Here is a 6,188-nt window from a genome sequence, read left to right on the forward strand (position 1 = left end):
TGTGAAAAATCAACTGTTCATTCACTCCTTCACTCATTCATTTGTTTAGTTATACATTAGTTTGCTGTGTTAGCCCACTTATTCATCAAATCTAATCTCCAAATAGCATTGTTGTCCAGAACCTAAAGTTTTTTCAGAGTAATCACAGCAGAACTGATACTTAAGGGAAAAAGACAATATCTGCTTGATAGAACTATAGCTGCTTCCTTAAAATTGATGTGGCTAACATTGGAAAAGTGTTAAAGTAAATGATTTTTTTTTTTTAAAGAAAAGGCTACATGAGAATCTCTGGTCAAAAGAGAAACAGTATACAGGTTAACTGGAAAAGTGATCATTGATTTCCTTGTATTACAAATCTCTGTAATTGGACTAGGTTTTTTTAAAATTAATTAATTAATAATTTTTTAATAAGTGAGTGACCGTGAGGGTACAGTTACAAATTTACCCATCTTCGTGCTTGTGTTTCCCTCATACAATGTTCGAGAACCCATCCCTCCACCAGTGTCCATTCTCCACCACCAATGAACTCAGTATCCCTCCCAACCTCCAATCCTGTCCCCCCTCCAACCCCACCCCGCCTCTGTGGCAGGGTATTTCATTTTGTTCTCACTCCTTTTGGGTGTTGTGGTTTGCGATAGGGGTATTGAGTGGGCATCGTGTTCAGTCTCTAGTCTACTCGCTTCTCGTGCGGGGTCCCCAACCACATTTTACTTGGTGTTCCCTTCTCTATCTGAGCTGCCTTTCCCCTACATGTGAGGCCAGCTTCCAAGCCGGCTTTTTGGGTCACACCCATTGATGCACAGGGGTTACTACTAGCTCTGCACTCAGGAATTACTCCTGGCGGTGCTGGGGGACCATATGGGATGCTGGGAATTGAACCCGGTTGGCTGCGTGCAAGGCAAGTGCCCTACCCACTGTGCTATCACTCCAGCCCCTGGACTAAGATTGTCGGGGGGCGTTAAAAGGGGGGGTAGCAAGGAAATTCTGTTTACCAAATGTTCTGAGTTTTCTAAAAGGCAATGCAAGGGGATAATTAATCCACAGAACTGAGCTCCTGTGTGTGCATGTGTGTGTGGGGGGAGGGTGTATTGGAAGGGAGGACCTTAGGGGAGGAAAGTGGGTACACTGATGATAGGTGTGGTTTTGTGATTATGTATATGTGAAACCATCATTAATAGTATTGCAGATCACAGTACCTCAATCAATAATTATTAAGTAAATAAAATATAAATAAAAGAACTGTAACACATTAAAATAATGGGATAATAACAGAGAGAAGATAATCTACCTGTCACTGTCACTGTCATCCCATTGCTCATTGATTTGCCTGAGTGGGTACTAATAACGTCTCCATTATGAGACTCATTGTTACTGTTTTTGGCATATTGAATACGCCATGGGTAGCTTGCCAGGCTCTGCTGTGCTGTGGGATACTCTCGGTAGCTTGCCGGGCTCTCTGCGAGGGATGGAGGAATTGAACCCAGATGGACCGCCTGCAAGGCAAATGCCCTACCTGCTGTGCTATCTCTCCAGCCCATAATCTACCTATTTGGGATAAATATGTTAACTTTTTTAAGATTTGGGATATATCATTTAATCTGCAACATTGATGGATTTTTGTGACTCTTCTGAAGAGTTAATTTTAAAATCTAGTAGTTCAAAAGGATTTTGGAGGTATAATAGAAGTGTTCTCTATCATGATTATAATGGTGATTATATGACAACACATGTCAACCCTTATCAAGTTGTTTATAAGAAAAGGGGGAAATGAGAGCTGGAAATACAGAACAGTAGTCTGGCATTAGCCTTACATAAGGCCAATCTGGGTTCTATTTCTGGTACCCTAAATAGTCCTCTGACCCCCTCCAGGAGTGATCCCTGAGAGCTGAGCCAGGAGTAAGCCCCAAATACCTCCAGGTATAGTTTGCCGACCTCCCCCAACCCAAAGGGGAACAGTATTACTGTATAAATTACATTTCAAACTTGATTAAAAAGAAAATCATATTTAAATTCTTCCTTCTTTATTTTAGTTGGTATTATTAAGTTTGAATAATATTTGAGGGATTCTCTAATCAACTGGTACAAAGATGCCAGTCTTTGCCTTGATTCTGTGTTGAGTTAGCCTGCTGAAGAACACCAATATTTATCTGAGGGTGATAGAGGGATGATAAATAGAGGCTAAAGTTAAACCTTACCACTTCTCCCCACCCCAAAATATACTATCCCTTGGAAATACTATCACTGTCACGAAGTTTATACAATATCCCACTGGAAGGTTCTAGAAATATAAATATTAATAGCTTTCTGTCACTGAGGAAGTCTTTTGGAAAAAATACACTGGTAAAAATGACATAAAAATATACATACAGGGGCTGGAACGATAGCACAGTGGGTAGGGCATTTGCCTTGCATGAGGCTAACCCGGGTTCAATTCCCAGCATCCCATATGGTTCCCTGAGCACTTCCAGGAGTGATTCCTGAGTGAATAAGCCAGGAGTAACCCCTGTGCATCGATGGGTGTGACCCCAAAAGCAAATACATATACAAATATGTATTTAACTCCATTTTGGTTTGGGGTGACAGGATGGGTTAGAGTGAGAGTTTGGGGGAGGCTTAAGAAGGTTTTTCCATGGACATAATATTGGTGATATTCCGTATAGAATGAACAGAATTTGACAGATAAAGGAGACACACAAGGCAGCGATTTTGACCAGGTCAGGTAGCCCATAACTGTAGATGGTATTTGTCACTAAAATCAATAACAGAGAAGTGGGAAATGTATTAATGGTCCTATGTTTGGCTGACCAGGGTGAAAAAGCATGTTTCATCTCTTATTTCTCTATTTTCTGATATTAAACAGCCTATATGTAGGTGCAGGGTGATTTATTAAACACATATTTTGCAGGCTTGTTAGTATGAGGGAACACAGACTTCTGGGAAAATTGGGGGGGGGGAAAGAGGCTGTATTATACACAACTTCCTGTTTAAGAATTGTACTTTCAAATTAAGTTATTTACTACAACTTTTCTCATCTACCATGCTTATTTATTTTGTAGCTTTAGCACAAAGTAAAGTACCTAGCCACACTAGACTCTCAATAAATGATTTTCAAACATATTCTTTTTTTTGTTTTTTTTTTGCTTTTTGGGTCACACTCAGCGATGCTCAGGGGTTACTCTTGGCTCTGCACTCAGGAATTACCCCTGGCGGTACTCAGGGACTCAGGGGACCATATGAAATGCTGGGAATCGAAACTGGATAGGCCGAGTGCAAGGCAAACACCCTATCTGCTGTGCTATCGCTCCAGCCCCCAAGCACATTCTTTTTAAATAAGTTAGAATAAACATCAGTGACCAAGTTGTTCATAGAAATCATTAAATAACTTTCACTTCTGTTTGTTTGGCCACAACTAATGGTACTCAGGATTTACTCCTGACTTTGTGCTTAGGATTACTTCTGGAGGTACTCAGGGGATCATATGAGGTGCCAAGTATCAAACAAAAGTCAGTCACAAGGAAAGCAAGCACCTTACCATTGTATGTTTCTCTGGCTCCAACTTTGTGATCCTCAAACCATTAAGGAAACTCATTATATCTAATGTGCTCAACTAGTAAGAGCAAATGACCTTGACTCATTACTATTTCTTTTCAAGCCACAGCGATAGTGATAGCTGAAGACAATACAATCTTTTTCACATGAAAGATAATTTATTAAGAATCCCTGGGTAGATGACATGTCTCAAGGAGAGAACACATACCTAGCATATGTTGGTCCCTGAGTCTGATCCCTGGCAATAACTCCTCTCAACCCTATCAATAAGCAGGAGTTGCCGTGGTGGCTTGTGAGCACTGCTCTATGTGTCTCTTTTTTGACCATAAATTCACTTTCCTCTAATAATACTGTGTTGCAGATCACAGTTCCTCAATCAATAATTTTTAAGTAAATAAAAGATAAATAAAAGAACTGCGACACATGCAAATAATGGGATAATAACAGAGGGAAGATAATCTACCTATTTGGGATAAATATTTTAACCTTTTCAAGATTCTGGGATATACTATTTAATCTGTCATTGATGAATTTTGTGACTCTTCTAAAGAGTTAATTTTAAATTCTGGTAATTCAAAAGAGTTTTGGAGGAATTAAAAGAATTCCTAATTTCTAACCCACTTTACACCATCCTGTTACCCTAAACCAAAATGGGGTTAAATACAGTGTGTATACATGTACTTATATATGTATGTACATATACATATACATTCAATGTCATTTTTGCCAGTGTATTTTCTCCACAAAACTGTTTAAATCACTACAAAGGAAAATATAATACAATAAAATAGTACATAAGACTGACTACCAATATACTTGAAATGCAGAGAGTAATATGCTGATTTGGAAAATCTGGTTACTAATCTCTCTGCTCAAATTGTGTCATTGTGGAAAAGTCCTAATAGCTCATTGAGCCTTAGTTTTTTATCTGTAAAATGCTACTAATAAAATGCACCCTATCTACACTGTAGGAAATTGCCACTACCAATTCAGCTATAAAAAATAAGAAGTAACTATATGTTTTTGATTTAGTAAAATAAAAAATATAAACAGCTGTCATAGGAAATTTTTGAAACTTTTTATGCTTGATACATTAAATTGTTGAAAGAAATGCAACTTTTTTCTATTGCAACCTGGAAAAGACAAAAGATAATAAACAGCAAAATATCTGTCTAGTGACAAATGTCCCTAAGGAGAAAGGGACATAAATAGATAAAGTCATGATAAATCTTTTACATTCTTGGAGCTTGAACCATACTACAGAGGGTAGATGCATACATGTGGCCTACCTGATTATCTCTGGAACTCCACCTGGTGCCCCACACCCTGGCAAGAGTGATCCCTGAGCACAGTGCCAGGAATAAGTCCTGAACACCATTGGGTGTGATAGAGATATCTGAAGACAACAAGTGTATTTTCTAAACGCACACACACACACAAAAAAAAAAACCAAGAGAAAAAACCCCCAATAAATGAATAATTAAAATTAAAGAAAGAAATGTTTTACATTCCTCTTTGGCCTGGGCTACTTAACTACATGCTTAAAACTCCAACCATAGTGGTAAAGATGTATGTGTAGTTCAGTATTAGGAAAGTTCACTGGGAATCAGTGGACTTGCTTCTGTGCGTGTGAAAGATTTAAAAAATTTTAATTAGAATCCTTTGATTTCACTAAATTATATTTCTTTCTATTTAGTTCATGCATATATCAAAGGAGAAGTTGTAAAAAGTATGTTCAAAAGGCTAAGCCTGAAGAATCAGTTCATTATAATTTTTCTTTGAAAGAAATAATTGCATACAAATGAAAATGAGTTCATATAATTTTGTAGAAAAAAATGCAAGCAGCAATGAATTGTCCTCCCTTCTGTAGGTAAGAAACTAAATAAGGATAACTAAAGGCTTCTTACTATGTTAAAAAAAAACACAATTCATAGATTGTGCACCTAAAAGAGCTGGTATTGATCATCTCGTTCAAAATGGCAAAAATATTTTCAGTATTGGGGTCAGAGAGATAACACAGCAAGTATGGTATTCCCTTTCACGTAGCTAACCCAGTTTTGATCCCATATGATCCCCATCCCAGTGAAATATGACCCCTGAGCACAAAGCCAGGAATAAGCATAGGGCACTGGGTGTGGCTTCAGAACAGAAAAAGAAAGTAATAATAATTTCTAATGTTAATTAATTTGACACTATTTAATGAATTTCAAATAGTAGACGTTGCACTTGATTTTTAAAATTTTAAAAAATTTTAAGTTTTTCATTAGTGAATCATCATGAGGTAGTTACAGACTTACAACTTTTCGTGCTTCTGTTTTAGTCATACAATGCTCGAGTACCCATCTCTCCACCAGTGCCCATTCTCCACCACCGATGATCCCAGTATCCCTCCCACCCCCTCTATCCCAACCTCCCCACCCCACCTACCTCTGGCATTCACTTTTGTTCTCTCTCTCCTTTTGGGTGTTGTGGTTTGCAACAGAGGTATTAAGTGGCTATCGTGTATGATCTATAGTCTATTTTCAACGCACATCTCCCATTCCCAGTGGGTCTTTGAACCACACTTTACCTGGTGTTCCCTTCTTTATCTGAGCTACCTTTACTTCCAGCATGTGTGGCTAGCTTTCAAGCCATGGAGC

The sequence above is a fragment of the Sorex araneus genome, chromosome 4, assembly GCF_027595985.1.
Source record: "Sorex araneus isolate mSorAra2 chromosome 4, mSorAra2.pri, whole genome shotgun sequence".
NCBI lineage: Eukaryota > Metazoa > Chordata > Mammalia > Eulipotyphla > Soricidae > Sorex > Sorex araneus.